We start from the raw sequence: 20,852 nt of genomic DNA, 5'->3' as shown, positions 1-20,852 counted from the left end.
ATGCCACCTTTGCAATAAGTCAGTTCGTGAAATTTCATCCCTGCTAGATATCCCATGGTCAATTGTAAGTGGTATTATTGGAAAGTAGAAGCTTTGAGAAACAGCAGCAACTCAGCCATGAATCGGAAAACCACATTAAGTCACAGAGCAGGGTCACAAAGGGCTGAGCCTCATGGTGTGTAAAAGTCACCAATGATCTGTTGATTTCATAGCTGAAGGGTTCTAAAAACTTCCACTGGCATTAATATCAGCACAAAAACTGTGCAGCAGGAGTTTCATGGAATGGGATACCATGGCCAAGCAGCTACATGAAAGCCCCACAACACTGACCACAACGCCAAGCGTCGGATTAAGCAAACCACCACTAGACTCTGGACCAGTGGAAACATGTTCTGTGAAGTGACAAATCTAACTGCGGTTTGGCAATCTGATGGGTGAATTTGGGTTTGGTGGATGCCAGGAGAACGCTACCTACCTGAATGCATTGTGCCAACTGTAAAGTTTGGTGGAGAAGGGATAATGGTGTGTGGCTGTTTTTCAGGGGTTTGGCTAGGTCCATCACTTCCATTGAAGGGAAATCTTAATACTTTAATATTCCACGACATTTTGGACAATGCTATACTTCCTTTCTTTGTGGGAACAGTTGGGGGAAGGCCCTTTCTACTGCAGCATGACTGTGCTCCAATTCACAAAGCAAGGTCCCTAAAGACATAGTTGGACGAGTTTGGTGTGGAAGACGTTGAATGGTCCGCACAGAGCCCTGACCTCAACCTCATCAAACAACTTTGGGATGAACTGGAACAGAGATTGCGAGCCAGGCCTTCTCATCCAACATCAGTGCCTGACCTCACAAATGCTCTACTGGATGAATGTACAAAATTCCCACAGGAACACTCCACAATCTTGAAGAGTGGAAGCTCCCAGAAGAGTGGAAGCTATTAAAGCTGCACAGGTAGGACAAACTACATATTAAGATCTATGTATTTTGAATGCAATGTCTGGTAGTGTAATGGTCAGGTGGCCGAATACTTTAGCCCATATAGTGTACAATATTTATGGAGCGGTGTACAGTAAAATAGAATTTGTCAAGACAGGTCAACTTTAAACAACAGATCATAGAGGATGGTAGTGCACGGCCAATTGCCTTATATCTATGAAGAGTTAAAAGTTCCTCAGCAGGAAATTTAACTCATTCTCCTGAGCCAATCTCAGCAAATTAGTTAAGCCTACATTACAAGGCTTAGCTCAGGAGCCAACATAACACCCTGCTGACGAACTTCCAGATGTTGGGCACTCAGTAGACAACAAGTAGGAAGTCAAACCGTAAACCGTTCACGGTTCATTTAAATATACATGTTCATTTAAATATACATGTTCATGCAGACTAGCCATGTGGGCTGATGCAAAATAAATGCACAATAGCATGCTTTTTTGCGACACATATACATTTCCATAAACAACAAACCAAAATGGTCGGAACCGGAGAAAAGAAGGCAGCCAATGGGCAAATTTATTGTATTACTTGTAGATCAGGTCAAACATGGCATTAAAATGTTACATTTGCGCTTATTTTTTACCAATTTGAAGTTGCCCTAACTCACACTAGCTATGATAGAGACCTTAACCCCTTAAGGACACATGACATGTGTGGCATGTCATGATTCCCTTTTATTCCAGAAGTTTGGTCCTTAAGGGGTTAAACAGGTGGATTAGTAAAGGAGTCTCACCTGTTCATCTTTGTGCACACTTATCTCAGTGAACAGACTGTCACACTTAAATCTACCAACTTTAAAAACAGACCAGAGAGAAATACTTATTTTTTTGGACTTGTGGTGGTAGAGCCAGTGGACATGACCAACCAGGAATATTTTAGAACACCTCTACATATACATGACTAAGGCCTCACGTACAAAACTTTGCATGCTATTTTGTGTTTGAATGCCTTATCCTAAATACATTTCAAATTGGATTAACGTGTACTGTTGGGCTTGTGGAATGCATTATTTAGTAGGCTTGTACACAACAGGGCCGAGACAATAAGCCGCAGAGCACCAATAAGAGTAACTGGCACGGGATGACCAACAATAGAGAATAGTGCCAATAATATCAACTTGAGTAAGAAAATCAAAATTATAAAATATACAAATTTTAATAGCCAGCTTGAAGTGACCTACAGCATTATCAACATGACCAGTTCATCTAAAAGTTCCCAAATACTCAGAAATACCATTGAAATTGCTGGTACAGTTTTCCTCACCTGCAATATGAATGCTGGAATCAACAGAGGATGCTTAGCTCAAGGTTCTTCCAAATGGAGCCCGTTGGAGAGCGTGCTGTAATCTGGAAGAGAGTGGGGAGAGGTGACTTCATGGAACGTGGACGCACAGTCCTGGAGAAGTCTAGAGCTTGTCGGCTGCAATGGAAATTACTGGAGATCATAAAATACCAAAATAATGTGTTGATTCAGGCAAAAAACAAACAATTGCCGGAAAAATTATTTTAACTTACAGCGAAGCATCAATTAAAAAAATTTGATAGTGATGTTAAAGCAGCAGAAAAATGTTTTGCTATTAGGTGATTTTGCGTATTGGATACGATTTTAACGCCCCACCACCAGTACTCTAACAGTGCCTATGCAGCATATAAATTGTTTCTAAAAGTACTTTTTTTCCCACCCAAGAAAAGTACAAAGGGCATGCATCAGCTGATTAGTCTAGGAGTACGAGCATGCACGAGTTCCTCAGCCAACAAGCTGTATATGTCAGGCATATCTTACTGCTACTGTAACAAGACGCTTGTTGGCATATGATATCTGTAGAGACAGTTACGTCCAACTAACTCCAAATGAATTGGAGTTTCACTGTGAGTAGCAGTAAGAGTGTTCAATACTGAAAAAAAAAAAAAAAATAAAAAAAAAAACTCCCCCCCCCCCCCCGAAAACTTTGGTTCCTATCTTCTAAGGGACAGGAATCAAAGTAATGGAAATACCATTAGAATCAAAATAGAATACCAAAGAGACCACAGAACATACAGCCTCTAAAGTAACTGGAAAATTATTTTATTAAGTACAAGGGCTTATTCGTAGTGGTACATTAACTAAATGGCTGAAGCTAACAGGAAATAAAAGCTAATATCAGAGACAGGGTAGAGAGATATATAGTGATGTTAAGTTAAGCAGTGCCCTAAGAAAAAAATATGGTTCTCATGAGGAATAGAAACATTTAATCCTAGAGAAATGTTACATATAAGGCAGCTGCTGGATTGTTAGAACTGTTAATCATAAGTAGCTAAGTGGAATTAAAGGAACAGTATATGGTAAGGAACACAAACATGTATTCCTGACCATATAGTGTTAAAACCACCATCTAGCTCCCCTGGGACCCCCTTACATCCATAAATACAGCATAATCGTACTTGTATTCAAGCCTGAAGCTGTAGCTCTGCATGCTGTTTGCCTCAGAAAAACATGCTGTCTGCTGATATCACCAGAAGTGGTGGCCTTATCCAATCACAGTGCTTCTCCATAGGATTGGCTGAGACTGACAAGGAGGCAGATCAGGGGCAGAGCCAGCATGATTCAAACACAGCCCTGGCCAATCAGCATCTCCTTATAGAGATGAATTGAATCAATTTATCTCTATGAAGAAAGTTCAGTGTCTGCATGCAGAGGGAGGAGACACTGAATGTTTGGATGCATTTTAGGCAGCCATGACCCAGGAAGGATCTCTAACAGCCATCTGAGGAGTGGCCAGTGAAGTTATCACTAGGCTGTAATGTAAACACTGCATTTTCTCTGAAAAGACAGTGTTTACAGCAAAAAGCCTGAAGGTAATGATTCTACTCACCAGAACAAATTCAATAAGCCGTAGTTGTTCTGGTGACTATAGTGTCCCTTTAAGCACAAAATTCAAACAGACTGCAGTGACTGGCCATATGAGGAGAGGGTATTGGAAAATAGATGCAATGATCACTTAATCCAAGTATATAAGCCCAAAGGGTAAATAAATCTTTGGTAGTGACACAGAGTTAAACTAGAAAAAGGTATCTAAATTGGGTAAAGTGTCCCCAATATTACTAGCTACCTCCTAGTTACTCTGGATCACAACAAATATTCCTTGTATTACCAGAAATCTGTCCCATTTGGGATCAAAAAGGCTCCCTCCTCTAATCCTGCCTATCGCATAGGAGAGAATCAGAATCCTTAACCTACATGGACGACAGGAAAAATATTGCGCTTCCCTGATTTAAAACTAGAAAACTTAAATTCCCATAACAAGTGGTCCCCCAAATCTCTCTCTACTCTGTCTCTGATACTAGCTTGTATTTCCTATTAGCCATTTAGTTAATGTACCACTACAAAAAAAGCCCATATACTTAAAGGAATTTCCCAGTTACTTTAGAGGCTATACGGGGATTTTAAAGTACAATAAAACTATAAAAATAACATGTTAAAACTTTATTAACTCCAGTTACAAAATAAAAAAAAAATTATATATCTATCCATGTATCCCCTTTTGAGGTATTGGGGGAAAATGTGACTGTGTATATATATATATATAATGAAATTATTATGCTGGATATAGGTTTTATTTCCAGAGTACTCTTCATAAAATACAAAAGGAAAAGAAGGGACTACATTTACTTATGTATTGCAGCCCCACTGACAAAACTCAAAATTGAGTAAAGTTTAAAACAATGTTTTGTTTCAGTTGCAAATCAAGATACACACACACACACACACACACACACACACACACAGGTTCTTAATCTGGTATGCTGCCTAGGGCCCTAGTCTAACAAAAGCTGGTGAGCACTATATATAAATGAAGCTCTTTAGTAACCTCTTTAATTGGTTAGAATGAGGATAGTGTGCGTGGTAAATATAGTTGCAACCTATTTTTCTCAGCATTGTCTGACATTGGTGAGCACTACGCATTTGTATGCATCACACGCGTTTGTACACACACACACACGCAAAATGCTGAATCCTAGCCAGTACCATCAGGCCCAACTAAATATCGAAAAGTATGGGGTGTACGTTTCACCACATCTGCATGTAACCAAATGAACACAGGTGGATGAAGATTAATATCAATCACTACCTTTAAAATGTTAAAAAGAAAAAGAATATACACGTGTATTCTCAACACTATAATGTTCTAGTCACTCTCTAGGTGACAATCCCATGAAAGCATTGGGAAGATTGTGCACATGTGCAGCAAAACGCACCGCTGCGATCACGAGACCATCTGATTAAAACAGATTTTTACTCTACTATTTTTGCAGGAATCGCATATAACGGCTGTCAGTAAGAGCCACTAGAGGCATTTAAACCTTCCTGCAGAATATCGATGGTTTCACTTGCATGGCTAAAATGGGCCATACATGGCACCCAGACCACTTTATATTGTGTCCCTTTAAAGAGAGTTATGCAGTATGGTACCCAGATTAAGCCACCTCAACAATACAGATTTATTATATGACCAGACAAATACTGATGGAATGGTGAGGCTTTAAAAAAAAAAAAGGACACTCCAAACAAAGTCAGCAGCGCAGACACCGTACCGATACCATGGTTAGAATGCCATTAGTCTGTGAGGACCATTTCCCGATTCGTAGTCAAATAGTTCTTAGGTCAAGTGAGTCATTAGCGCAAGAATGAGTCACTTGACCCAGCTCCCTGCTCAGTTACTACTCATGCATACAATCCAGGAGACCATGGTGTTGGTTAGTTGCTCGAAGACAGAACCAAGGCATGGATTATGCAGCCTAATTGCACCATAACCACTATATAGCATGTAACAGTTAACGTGCTTAGACTGCACTTTTAAAAATAGCATATGGAGCTTTTATTTTCTATCTTGTGACATCTGTTTGCCATTTATTCCTTACACAAAAAAACCCATAACACACCAGTTCATGCAAAAATGTTTAATTTATTTATTGTACAAAACTCAAACATGTATCGGAAATCAAGTGTACAATATTACAAATTAATACAACAATAGTACATGTAAATAAAATGCATACACATTTACCCAGCAGTGCCATAACAAGTTTACTGGCCCAAGGCTGGAGACCAAGTAACCCCCGTTTCGGCTAGTGCCTTCCTCAAGGGGGATCGCTTAATTACCTGTACAGTTGAACGTTTGCTATACATTGTTTTTGTGTGCAATTTATTCCTTATCACTGCGGAGCAGAACACAATTTAAGGAATGTTTGACAAAGACATTGAGTTGTAGTGCAGGTTAAAAGCACTAGGATACAATAAAAAAATAAACAAACAAGCATGTTTTTAACTTAGAAGGAAAGAAGTTAACCTACTTTATATAAACCAAAGTCTGATTCTCCGAGGTCACTGTGTGGAGAATAACCCCAGCTTCAATCTGACGACTGCAAGAAACCTATTGCACACCGAGAGAGCAGACACTGCCATCCACGGCCTTCTCACTGCTTCGAGCCTGGATTCATGCAGGTGTTGAATGAAACCCGGCAACACGAAGGTACGCTCTCACGGGACACCCAGGTGGGAGACTGACACCACATGGATCCCCAGGGAGAAGTTAAGGACCCTGACTTTGGGATTGAGGGGGGCCCAGAGGAGATTGTCCCTGGCACAGTGAGCCCTGTAGGACAGCAAGACACCGACCTTTCCGGTGAACCGGTGGCAGTGAGGGAAGTGCCCCAGTCCCAAGTATGTGGCCGGCACTGGGTGAGGCATGAGGATCCAAGCACTTCACAGAAGCCTAGGTGGTGTTCGGGAGCTGCAGGAGACTGTCAGTGCATGGACTCTTGGTGGGGGGCTGATGTATTGTTCTTTTATGCTTACTCGCTACTGATATGTGATCTTGCTTTTTACTGTCTCATTTAGCCTCTGCGTAGGCTCATGTACAACCGTTTTATTATATCGCTGTTTGACTGCCTTAACTATCACTAAAAATAAAAAGACCATTTAAAAAAAAAATACAAAAAATGTATAAGTAGTAACAGCCCAACAGAGAGAGAGAAAAAAAAAAAAGGGAAGAAAAATTAGATATACATTTGGAATGAATAGATTGCATTTTACCTACACGAGTCAATTCCACAAATAGCTCATCATTTTGAATTAGACTACACTCACATTATAATTAAAAAGCCAAATAACAGTTCATAATCTGAGATTTAAAAAAATAAAATAAAAATTTATATATATATATATATACATATACACACACACACACACACACACACAACTCTACGTTAGACAGGCTCAAAGAAAACAACTCCATTAAAAAGGCACAGTTAAAATAACCATAACCACTACAGCATGCTGGCAGCCCCCACTGCAGCTCTTAGCTTAGGAAACTTCTGGCTCTCCATAGTAAGTAATGGAGATTGGGAGTGGCACCCAAAAGACACCAGCTAAGAAACCAAACCTTAGTAAAAAAGGTTGGACTATTGATGCGGTCGTAGTAACGTTAATTGCAGTGTCCCTTTAAACATGAGATAAGGGAAAGAAATTATAAGTGGGGGGGGGGGGGGGGAATTTGCTCAAAATATAAAATTGTTAGATATAGTGTCATACTGTATTTTGCTGTAATTTTATCTTTATTCTTTAATAGGTTTACTCAAAGAGTGTCTTAATATGGGCATTTAACTGGCGCTCTAAGCACCATTATCCCATTGCAGTGGTTATGGTGTCAGCATGCCCTTGGTGCCATACATCAGTTTTGTGTCAAAATGAGTGGTTTGAGACAGATAGGCCTTTGAGTGCCTGTGGCTTGGCCTCTTCCTATAGTGGGAGTTTAACTGTAATGTTATAAACAAATCAGATCATTGCACTCCCAATGCCAAAGTAGCAGAATTCACACTTTGCAAACTTGGCTGCTACACCAACTGTAATGCTCAGCAGGCATGTTTCATTGTTCCTGATAAAAAAAAAAAAAAAAAAATACAAAATAAAACACAATATTGTCAAAAGTATTCTTAACTAATGTGATGGGTGTAATGGATGAATGTAATGGTTCCCTATAGAGGTAAAGCATGGTAAGGGTTAATTTGGCTGCCTTTGCCTAGATTAGAGGAATGAGTCCTGTGTCAGCCCACAGAAAAAGACTGTAAATAAATCATGGCCTACTTTATTGTGTCATGTGTAAACCAAATAGTTCAGAGGTATTTTTACAAGTATCTTGGTTTAGATTGTTTGGGCTTTATCCCATACTCTGTCAGAGAGCTTGACAGACAATAGCACACTTGCAATGTATTATTGTGAGTTTAATGAATGGTCATTTACAATGTTTTGTGAGAGATTTTAGATGCAATTTTAAAAGTTTAGGGCAGGAGTAGTCAATCTCTTTTTACCTACCGCCCACTAATGCATCTTTCTTGATGGAAATATGTCCTTACCGCCAACCAGTTTTCGCACAAGTGCAGAATATTTTTTAGAAAGGAGGGTGTTTAAAATAAATAAATGTACGTACATTTATCTTTTTATTTCTACTTTATGCATGTTTATAATGTTTTTAACTTTATAAAGTTTTATGAGAAAAAAAAAAGTAAATTGAAATTACCTTTACTAGTGATTAATGAGATCCTTGAGGTCATATTTGATATCTGGTTCGATTTCGTAAGGAACAAGCGAAGGTCTCCTCTTTCGGTGATATTCAGACGATTTCTCTGTTTGCTCATAATATGATATCTCATCCGTGCATCAGCTCCCATCCTCAATCCCCTGCCCCCCCCCCCCCCCCCCCCACTCTTTCTATTTTTTTTACCTTCCTTATAGCAATGCCCAGCAGGAAGGCTGAGCTAGGTAGACCATTTATTATTATTAGCCAACAACAATTCTCTCCTCTTCCTTTTTCTATTTTCCTTCTTTCTCCTATTCTACGAGTACTCTGCTCCTTCTTTCTCCTATTTTCCAAGTACTCCACTCCCTGCTATCGTGTATCCCCCTACCTACTCCAACTCCTCCCCTTCCTCTACCCGTGTGTTACACTCGTTAACAAGTGCACGCGTTCGTACGTGCAATATGGGCACACATGCACCTTCAGGCACACACGCCCGTGCATCTGCAACCTCGCACTTCCTGCTTACCACTGAGTGCGTGAGAGATGAATAGAGCGGTCATCTCTGTGGATGGAGGGAGGATTCTGCTACCGCCCACCTGGAATCCCAAAACGCCCACTAGCGGGCGGTAGGGACCAGGTTAAAGACCCATGGTTTAGGGGTATTATGTGCGGAATATATATACTGCATCCACCTTGTCCGTCCTTCGAAGGGCCAGCCTAGAACCTGAGACGAGCCGAAGAAGTGTATAGAAGTGTATATGTAATCTGTTTGAAACATATATTGTATTAGTATGCACTGAGGCTTTTATTTCTGTTCATAATAAAGTGTTCCTTTATCAAGTTCTCCCTTTGTGTGGTATACGAATCAAGTTACTGAAGAGCCTTATATTTTGTAATATTAGGGTTTCATATAGATTTTGCTAAATTGTGTTTTGTTGGCGGTGTTATGGTACTTTTTAGCAGTAAACCAAAATGTTTAAATGTCTATCTGTTCCTGTCCAAATCAATAAAATAAATTGCGTATATACGCTGAAGTAATTAAGTCTGACACACAAGGTTCAGGTTAAAATAACTTAGAGAAAATTTATTGGCAAGTGATTAAAAAGCGGACGCGCAGGTCCTTTTAAGAGACATTTTACGTCATCATTGATTATTAGAATATCAGCAAATAAACATCATTAATTGGATTAATTGTTAAGTGTCGGGATTAATGTCCACCTATCAATATTATTAATTGGCTCAAAAACTAAGTGGTTAGTCCCGTGTCCACCCACCAAGAGGTGGGATTGTTCTGGACACGGGTGGGGGACAAGGGGTCTTGAGCGTCATTTTACACGGTCGGTGATCTCAGGCCTCGTGGCCAGGTGCAAGGTCTCTTATGAATAGAACATTTCATTACTACTGTGTTCTCATGGCCTTCAAATTATACTATGTTGCAAATCTAAGGAAAAGTCAGCAATTCCTGTGTTAATCATGTCTTTATAGAAAATACAGTCTTTGTCTTATTGTATTAGATGTGCTGGGAAATTCTGTCATGTAAGGTAGTTTTAAAATGAACAAGTTAGGTTATGAGGACAAAATGGAAGATTGAAGAAGTCAGGTTAGGAGGACAAAATGGAGGATTGTCACAGTATAAAGTTAAAAATGGGGTTAGTGCAATAATTCAATACAAGTACAATAAGGATTTTTAAATAATCCCACATCAGTGGTAACCCAATACCCCCCTGTTTATGTTATCTTTGTGGTTGCAGGAGGCTTTTATACTCGAATAGATGTGAAGGTGGTTTATCATTATTGTAGTAGTAGTTAAGGCATACATTGTTAATAATTTCACCCACTGAAGCACGTAGTGGTGGTGGAGTAGTGGGGGGGGGGGGGGGGATTCATGACACCAACTGCATGTACTTCTAAATGCTCTAAAACCTCTGGATAGGAGTAGCTATACGTTTTCAGGAGAGTTCATTGAATTGTACAGTTTAAACATATGCCAATGTGAAGCAGGCCATCATGTTGAGAGTAAACAGACAACCATTTGAAAGGTGCTAATTCAAGACAAAAAATAAACCAACAATTTCACAAACCCAATAAATAAAACCCATTTTGAGAAAACCCTAGTGGTGAAACGCGTCAATGGTTTTAAATATTGTGTATTTTATATAATAAATAAATTTGGCTAATTTACTGTGCCACTATATATATTTTTATACACATTTATTTTATTTATCCTTTTCCTGGCATTTTACTTATCTACTTATCCTGAGGTGGGGATTATACCACCAACGCTATATCCAGAGTGCAGCGATATCTGCACTCCACTTGTGAGTATGTTTTATCTCATTTTTATGAACTATTCCATCGTATTATCAGAGAACACTATTTGCTGTTTTATTTTCCCCCTTCTTCTGAGAGTTGGACATCACCATTTTCCGGAAAGAGCATCCATATATCCTACAAGCGGGGATTATTACGCTGCATGCCTGTTACACTTGAGCTGGCTATAGCTCATTGAAATGTGAGTGTAATATTTACTATTTACTTATTATTATTCAGCTTTTACCCTCCACACGATTGGTCCTCTCTTCTTGTGTTTTTCATATCACGAGACGGTCAGAACTACTATAAACAGAGAATATACCTTACCAGCGGAATTTGGGGAAAAAACAACTTACCCTCTGATATTTATTGGGACAATTTCTATTAACAATTAATTTTTATTTGTATTTTTACTTTTTATTTGTATTTATTTTTATATATTTTTTTATTGTCATTTGGCGCAGCCTCTTTCTTATAGTATGATATATGTACAACCATGATCTATCCAGATATTTAGGCACATAACACCAATGACAGTCTACACCGTCGTATCAATCCATTCTTTAAGAATCCAATTCCAAAGTGGAACGACAAACTCAATTAACGACTGCAGGGCAGAAAGAATCTGCTTATGTTAAGAGAACACTCAGTGCTGCCTTAAAGTCTTTAGAAACTAGATTGTGATAATGCCAAAGTAACTCAATTTGTTCCTTAAAAAAGGTGGAACTGACATATGGTATTGTAAAAGCACCCCAATAAAATAAACAGATCCACAGGCATTTACTAGTCTATGGAAAAAATAAAGAAATGAAAATAAACAAACAAAACAGGGGCCATTTCATTAACATAAAAAGCTAAATTAGTAAAATGAAATGCCACACCGCTGTTATGTAACTAAGCAGCCATATTACAATTCGCACAAAGATCTGTTAAGTTAGCGCTGAAAGATCTTGTGGCCTTGTCCCTTTACGCACACTTCACAATGTCCTCCATGACAACATCATTCTAAAATTAGATAAAAACTAAACCAGTGGAAGAATAAATCAGGACTAGAAATAATGAAACACATCAAAATGTAAATTCAAACTGAATTACTTACAAACCAGAACAATTCGTTCAGGCCAACAGTTCTGCCGTCTCAGCTGTGCTCTAGCTGCACCTGTTACCAGATGTCACGGTCATTGTTCCTTCTGATCAAGAGTGAAACAAATAGCTTTCAAGACATTCACTTAATCCCACGGACAAGCCTTAATGCAGGAATCAGCACTGTGAGCACGTGATTCCAGCCTTTGTTAAGCACCAACAAAAGGAACCTTCATTTGTTGCCTGCTCTTTGCTCAGAATCACACTATCACAGATTTCTATTACTTTGATAACATTGTGCTCAGTATCCAACAAGCTGAATACCTTAATCTCTCGGATACAGTGCTCTATTCTGTGCTTGGAACATAATTTTGCTGCATTTTAAATTGATAATCTGCACTTCCTAAAAATTTTAATTACTTTCCAAAATAATTTCTACGATCGTAGAGCTTTTAAAACTTGATGAGGAATATTATTTATTGGGTTTTTTTTTTGGCCTCTGGCAAAATGTTTTACATCTAAAGTGAAATATTCAAGATAGCTTCTTACTATTGATTTACAAAGAGGTAAATTGTATTTCCATTGCTTAAAGATCAATACCCCTTTTTGCATTACAGTATTTCACTGGCCTTTGTACGGGTGACTGACACTGTACTGCGGCAACAACTGAGAATTCAATATCACTGAGAAAGTTTCAGCATTTCGGATCTGGGCTGCCCCCATGGGCAGGATCAGTCTGATACGCACATGCTATAGCCTCTCTCTGTAATGAGCAAGTGAGCAATAACTTTTGAGACCTGAGCAGGGACCAACCAAAGGCCAAGCAACTGAGGTTTCGCTGAGCTTTTGCCCATTCTCAGGATCCCCGTTTTTGACGCAATGACCAACACTGTATGTACGTTGTTGTACAGAGTTTTGACTAGAATTGTTCCTCGGTTATTCACATTTACGGTTATCCCCAATTCAGGCCTATATAGGATACAAGCTGCTTGCTGGTTCCTTGTACTAGAATGCACAACTTTTTATTTGTCTTTATTGACTTTTGACACTTTACGCAGGTCCCTTTGTAGAGAAGCAATTTTATGCATAAAATTTAATGTTCTAGAGATTGATGGGATGGCCATTACAAAGGATACTACATGATGGTATTGCCTCTCTTTACACGTAAGAACAAATATGAGGAAGTCTGTATTCAGCTGCTGTTGCTTTATCTAATACAGTTTAAGCAAGGTTAGACCCTTCCCATAATATAGTAAAGCGCTGTGGAATAGTTAGGTGCTATATAAATACCAATACTACTACAAGTAAGAGGTTCCATCAATAAGGAGTTTTTCTGTTTTTTTCTAGATTGAATTTGATCATAGACATAGATGTATGGAATATTTAGTTCAATCCACTTATCACAGAATACCGGTTAACACTTTTTCATATAATGATCCACAGTTCTATGAAATATAAAAATCACATTCAGTCCTAAACCAGAAAAAGAACTTACAGTGAACTGCACCAGCAGGAAAATGACCACACTAGGTCAAAAATGTAACAATGCCCACTGCCCAAGATAAGCAAGGGAGGGGGATTTGGACAGGCTATGTAGGGCTTCACTCAATAGCGGAGAGCGATCAGCGAATGCTCTCAGTCAATGAGCCGGCCCTGCACAGTAGTAGTACCTAGCTCAGTGGTGCTGACAGGAGCTGTAGGATTAGGAATGGTTCCTGATGGGACCCAGGTAAGATGTCAGGCTGTAGTGGTTATGTTGCTTGGAGTGCCTCTTATATAAATGTAAAAGACAAAGGGAAAGAAATCCCAGGTGTACAACCTAAATTAAATGAGCAGCGCACACCTATAGTGCAAGATAAATCCTTTCAACGTGTTTTAAGGTAAAACGATCTATAGATTTAAAAAGAAAGCATGGTAATTTTGCATTGAGCAATTTATATTATGATTAAGATATAAACTTGTATATCATTTGTATAGAGTATATTTAGGATGCAGATTACACTCACAATTTTTTTTTTTTTTTAAGTTTAAAAACACACCAACAGTAATTGTTGTTATAGAAATTTCACTGGAGTTTGAGTACTAACTGTTCTGCATAGTTTATCCATCATACTACTAAATGGTGCAGGAAAAAAAGAAGCTCTAAACATAAAACAAATGATGTTGGCTATAGGTGTACACAAACATTACAATCAGATTTGGCAACTTGACTACATGTGTCAAGTGAGAGCAAACAAAATACATCTTTGCCAAGCAACACCACAAAACAAAAAAAGGTCTAGCACGAGGGAGAACTAAATTCTACACAGAAACCGGTACAACTTCCCACAATGATTTGTTACACATCAAAAATATAATAAAAAAGTGCCAAGTGCAGATGTTTAATCCAGCCCAATATTATCAAAAAAATTTTTTTAAATATTTGATAAAGTTTAAAGGAAAATGTGTATGTTACATATATTTTTGTATGAATGAAACCTGCAAAACTGACCCCCTTGGATTTGCAAACCTTTGTGTACTTTTGTATTTTTTTAAACACTAGCATCAATAATCCATTTATGAAAAAGATTACACTGGTTAGTACCTATGAGTTGAGATGTTGTTGTGACAGGCTCAGCAAATTGCTTGTTGGAAAGGAAAAAGAAAATACCCAAATACCGCCTGACCGATGGACAGATTTCTAGCGGCATAGCTAGATCCAGTTGGATATCAAGAGGCAGAAGCAACAGGTGGATGGATGAACCATTCAGGGGCACACTAAGCACCAAAACCACTATCACTTAATGTAGTAGTCCTGGTGCCTAGATAGTGCCCAGTACGGTCACAAAAGTAAGTATTACCCTTTTGGAGAAACAGAAAAGTGTAAATTTTTCAGTGGGCGTCTAGTGAGTGTCATACAGCCGCAAATGGCACTTCCTAGTTAAGACAGCATAACACATTTAGTCTTTACATTCTGTGACATGGCAACAACAAAGGCAAACCAATGTATTGCTTCTCTATTATGTGAATCTTATTTATAGATGTGCAGTATGGCCCTCAGTGCTTCTCTATGAAGAAGCATTTCATTTGGCTGAGGTCATCCATTTAGACTCAGCAGATGGAGGAGCGCTGGCCATAATATATATATATATATATATATATATATATATATATATATATATATTTTTTTTTTAAGTTTGTGATTTATGCCTCATATTACAAAAGTGACTCCTGTAAGCAAGCACATAAAGAGCAAACTTTCTTCTGAATGGCTCTATAACTACATCATAGATTTAGAAAAATATGAACTATACTATGTATCTATCTACAAGCAATTCAGTAGTGACTGCAAACATACTGCACCATTCATTAATTTCTAGTCTAAGTGGTTCCCAACCCAGTCACTCAAAGCACATTATGGTCTACATTTTGGCAGCAAACACTTTGGAACATAACTTGTAAAGAACAAAAATTCTGGACTTTCGTTGTGCAGTGTGTTCGTGTGTACAAGTGTCAAAATCCAGATCTCAATAGTCAGACACACACACACACATCATGATTTTAGAATGCTTGACACATTGCTCAGTGAAACATGAGGTCTGTTTGACTTCACATAAATTAGGAAAATTCACATTTCATACCCATGGAAACAGAGTCTGTAAATTGTGTTCACAAACTGAACAGCTAGAACCCGTTAACGACCAAATGCTAAACTCTGCTTTAATCGCATCTCTGTCAAAGCATACCATATGCCAAAAAGGAATCTCCCACTTATTAGCAATTGGTTTGGTCATTCAAGAAAGGTAGTCCTAAAAAGGCTTAAAACCAGGAAATATACATCAAACCCATGGCATTGGAGTCCTGGAGGAAGACATATCTTCAAAGTGACACTCAGAATCCACACAGCTTCTATCAAATCCAAAAAGTCAGAGCTCACCATGTCACCAAGATAGTGTTATATGCTTTAACCTGAAATAGTGGTTGTCTAGAGTCTAATCCAGCATTGGGGGCAGATATTTGCTATATACATTTTATTTTTTACATTTTACCAAGTCATACATATTGCTACTGTCGATACTCCAAATTAATACCAATAGTAGGCATCAATTTTGAACAGATTTGATTCTAGTTATACAAATTTTGTCCAAATGTCTTCCAAAACAACCCACTATTTGTACAGAGCGGTTATCCATTAAACATGGTTCCATTCATTTAAATAGGAAACAGCACAGTAAAATGCAGCAACCCCCACTCTGTTCCTGTATGCCAAATGGATGTTTTTAGAATTGTTTGTCTGATATTTTCTATTGTACAGCAGTGCAGAATATGTTAGTGCTATATAAATAATTGTAGCAAATATTACTGAGCTCCAACTTACATTTGCTTTAAGCCTACCCAATTAAAGGTCAAATCTAGTCATTATGTAAAGAGCCAAGCTGTTTTAAAACAAGTAATAGGATTTACACATAAATTATTAGCTTTAAGATGAATACTCATGAAATGGTTATACTTGCTTTAACATAAACAACATCATATTGAGAAATTACACCTTATAATGCAAACAAAAGTAAAACAGCTTATTGAAATGGTCTAAAATCTTGGAGGAAAGACGAGACAGGGGGGATATGATAGAAACATTTAAATACATAGAGGAAATCAACACAGTAAATGAGGAGACTATATTTAAAAGAAGAAAAAATACAACAACAAGAGGACAGTCTTAAATTAGAGGGGCAAAGGTTTAAAAATAATATCCGGAAGTATTACTTTACTGAGAGGGTAGTGGATGCATGGAATAGCCTTCCAGCTAAAGTGGTAGAGGTTAACACAGTAAAGGAGTTTAACCCCTTAAGGACCAAACTTCTGGAATAAAAGGGAATAATGACATGTCACACATGTCATGTGTCCTTAGGGGTTAAGCATGCGTGGGATAGGCATAAGGCTATCCTAACTATAAGATAAAGCCAGAGACTAATGAAAGTATTTAGAAAATTGGGCAGACTAGATGGGCCGAATGGTTCTTATCTGCCGTCACATTCTATGTTTCTATGTTTAAAATCAAGTGTCAATTTAACTAAAGCATCTTTGCGCTTTTCTATTTGGGATTATTAGAACCAAACTGCCAGCATTTTCTGGACAAGGTTCCGAACAGTAAAGCAATCACCATGGAAACCAGTGGAATGTTCCTGCTAACTGATCCACATTTACGATGTTCTAGAATATTTATACAAACCTGCATTTTCTCGTGGTATATAAATATGAAAAAAAAAAAAAAAAAAAACCCTTAAGGAGCTCTGGCATAAAAAGTATTTGTATTTCCATGGAGAACACCAATTTTATTTATTTTTTTTCCTTTAGCAGATTTGGTCATGTGAAATGTAACAAAAAGCGATCACACATTACAGCAAATTACTATTTTTTTTATTACATGAATAATGTTGAATATTAAAAGCAACATTAACTCAGTAAAAACTTTACTCATTAAGGAAAATGGTTATTGCAATGTGCTTTTAAGGCAAAGTACAAAAATCAAATATTGAAAAAGTAAAATCTAATATTGGTACTGTCATTAAACACATATCCCACTGTGTGCAATAGACAAAGCAGGTTCTGATTAAATGAAGGTTATTGACTTACCTATAACCAAACACAACGTCCTAAACCCCCGACAATGTCAGCATACACCAGAATGGGTGTGTCGTGTGACATTCTGCTAACAGGTTCCTGAAGCTTGTTCTGTTACCCTTGGCGACAGGTCTGCCCCTTATTAGTGGAACTCAAACATCCTCTTACTTCAAATGGGAAGGAGTCAGGTCTAAAACAAAAACTAGATGGTCAGGCAATGGGATAATCGACAATTCTTGGTTTTTAAATTAATTTAATTGTTTACATTCTTAAATGCACTCCTTGTAATAATAAATAATAATAATAATAATAATAATAATAATAATAATAATGGTGCATTCCCATGTGATATTTGTCAAACCATTTTGCAGCAATGAGATGGGGAAAAAAATCCAAACACCATGAGGCTCTCCTAGATAGAAAGATTGAAAGTTGTTTTCCCAAGCATTATAACCCCTTCCCCCCTGTGGAGTTGAAAGGGTTAAAAATCCTTCCATGCTGAGGTCAGCCAGGGGACCTAACGTGCCACCCTTCCATTAGGACTATCCCATAGTAAAGCATTGTATAATGGAGTTTTGGGTGACGGTGGATGTCATCATGCAGGGTGTGAGGACGCCCAGCGTCAACTAGGCAGCTTAAAGTCCCCTAACCACGTGAAAGTCCCTCTAGTGGGTATCTGGTAGACAGCCACTAGAGGTGGAGTTAACCTTGCAAGGTAATTATTTCAGTTGACCAAAACTGCAATAATTACAATTGCAGGGTTAAGGGGCCTGGGACAGGGTTAAGGGGCCTGGGACAGGGTTAAGGGGCCTGGGACAGGGTTAAGGGGCCTGGGACAGGGTTAAGGGGCCTGGGACAGGGTTAAGAGGCCTGGGACAGGGTTAAGAGGCCTGCACCCAGACCACTTCAGTGAGCTGAAGTGTTCTGGATGCCTATAGCTTCCCATTAAAATGAACATGCACTACAAAACTTTGTAAAAGAATACAATGTGAGCAAGATATTACTTTGCTGCAGAGGGATTTAGATAGACTTAGGGACTAGGCACTCAAATGGCAGATGAAATTTAATGTTGAAAAATGCAAAGTTATGCACTTCGGTGTAAAGAATACACAAGCAACGTATACCCTTAATGGAAGTGAATTAGGGATAACAACACACGAAAAGGACTTGGGAATTGTTATAGACCAGTGTTTCCCAACCCAGTCCTCAAGGCACACCTACCAGTCCAGGATTTAAGGATTACCCAGTTTTGTCTAAGGTGTTTTTTCTTTTTTTTCTAAAAACACCTCAGACAAAACTGGGTAATCCTTAAATCCTGGACTGGTAGGTGTGCCTTGAGGACTGGGTTGGGAAACACTGTTATAGACAACAAACTATGCAACAAAGTGCAATGTCAATCAGCAGTGGCCAAGGCCAGTAAGGTATTGTCATGCATGAAAAAGGGCATTCATTCTCGGGATGAGAATATCATTTTGCCTCTTTATAAAATCACTGGTAAAATCACATATTGAATATGCTGTGCAATTTTGGGCACCTGTTCTAAAGAAGGATATTATGGCACTAGAAAAAGTGCAGAGGTGGGCTACAAAATTAATAAAAGGAATGGAACATATCAGCTATGAAGAAAGCTTAACAAATTTAAACCTATTTAGTTTAGAAAAACGTCGCCTGAGAGGGGATATGATAACATTATACAAAATATATTCGGGGCCAATACAAACCATTGTGTGGAAAGCTATTCACAAACCGGACTTTACATAGGACAAGAGGCCATGCGTTTAGACTGGAAGAAAGAAGATTTCGTCTAAGTCAAAGGAAAGTTTTTTTTACTGTAAGAACAATCAGGACGTGGAATTCTCTGCCTGAAGAAGTGGTTTCATCAGAGTCCATACAGATGTTCAAACAGCTACTAGATGCATACTTGCAAAAACAGAATATTCAAGGATATAATCTTTCAATGTAGGGTAATAACTGCTTGATCCAAGGATAAATCTGACTGCCATTCTGGGGTCAAGAAGGAATTTTTTTCCTTGCTTGTTGCAAAATTGTGCTTCAAACTGTTTTTTTTTTGCCTTCTTTTGGATCAACAGCAAAAAAACAAATGTGAGGAAGGCTGAACTTGATGGACGCAAGTCTCTTTTCAGCTATGTAACTATAGCTGTATTTGGAATATGAGGGCGACCCAGTTATTTGGCAAACCATTTTAGCATGCGTCAAGGCACTCATAGCACCATAACTGCTACAGGTGTATGCAGTGGTTATGGTGCAAGGAGTGATCCTGTAAAGGAACCCTCCAATCACCAAACCATTCAAACTGTTTGTAATGATTATGTTAATAAATGCTGTCCGTGCAAACTTTAATTTGCAATTAAAACATCATTAAATCATTTCCATTGTTTTCTGCTTAAAGGGACACTCCACTACCAAACTAGAAAATAAATACTGTTATCACTATTTAGCAGATAAAACCCAAATGAAAACTTGCATTTATTTAATTATGCTTTTTTTTTATTGGGGGTATTTCTAAAAACAGCTTGCAGAAGCTGCCCATCTCAGTCTAAAGTCTTTGCAAGCCCTCCCCTTCTATCCCAGCCCAGACTTTATGTAATTGTCCAATCACAGACTTCCAATGCAGAGCAATGATTAGTCTTTGCAAGGCAGGTGCTCTAAGCAATTGCAGACTCTTGAGTTTAGCTCCACTTAGCTAACCAAACCAGGAAGTAATATTACCTGTTGTCTGATTGGGAGGGGGGAGAAAAGAGTGTGAACAGACTTTCATACAAAGCTTAAAGGGACTCTCCAGTGCCAGGAAAACAATCTGTTTTCCTGGCATTGCAGGTTCCCTCTCCCTCCCACCTCCCATCACCGGTTGCTGAAGGGGTGAAATCCCTTCAGTGACTTACCTGAGGCAGCGCCGATGTCCCTCGTCGCTGCTTCTTCCTCCGCCCACGCTTCTCTTCTTCATCACGTTAGCCAGCGGGGGAGACTGATCACGCCCGCCGGCAGGGGAGACCTAATGCGCATGCGCGGCAATGCCGCGCACACGCATTAGACCTCCCCATTGGAAAGCATTGAAAATGCTTTTCAGTGCTTTCCTATGGGAATTTTAGAGACGCTGGAGGTCCTCACATAGCGTGAGGACGTCCAGCGACGCTATAGCACAGAAAATCTGTGCTATAACCCCGGAAGTGCCCTCTAGTTGCTGTCTAGTAGACAGCCACTAGCGGAGGAGTTAACACTGCAAGGTAATTATTGCAGTTTATAAAAACTGCAATAATTACACCTGCAGGGTTAAGAGTAGTG

General features: G+C 38.7%; 1 protein-coding gene across 3 annotated transcripts in view; it reads right to left on the bottom strand.

Moving 5' to 3' along the window:
- The window catches only part of BOD1 (biorientation of chromosomes in cell division 1), a 35,490-nt gene extending 17,851 nt beyond the window's left edge, over positions 1 to 17,639 (bottom strand). The window contains exons 1-3 of one of the 3 annotated variants that reach the window (XM_063426926.1): positions 17,562 to 17,608; positions 11,962 to 12,052; positions 2,258 to 2,340 (exon numbers count right to left, since the gene is read on the bottom strand). The gene's annotated coding sequence lies outside the window, so the exon portion shown is untranslated. Of the gene's footprint in view, positions 1 to 2,257; positions 2,341 to 11,961; positions 12,053 to 17,561 lie in introns of all 3 variants that reach the window. The other 2 variants (XM_063426925.1, XM_063426927.1) reach the window with 2 other exon arrangements.
- Between the last annotated feature and the right edge of the window lie 3,213 nt (positions 17,640 to 20,852).

Source organism: Pelobates fuscus, chromosome 7, assembly GCF_036172605.1.
Source record: "Pelobates fuscus isolate aPelFus1 chromosome 7, aPelFus1.pri, whole genome shotgun sequence".
Classification (NCBI taxonomy): domain Eukaryota; kingdom Metazoa; phylum Chordata; class Amphibia; order Anura; family Pelobatidae; genus Pelobates; species Pelobates fuscus.
Note: the sequence above shows the minus strand (reverse complement) of the source record. Positions and strands in the feature narration are given on the sequence as shown.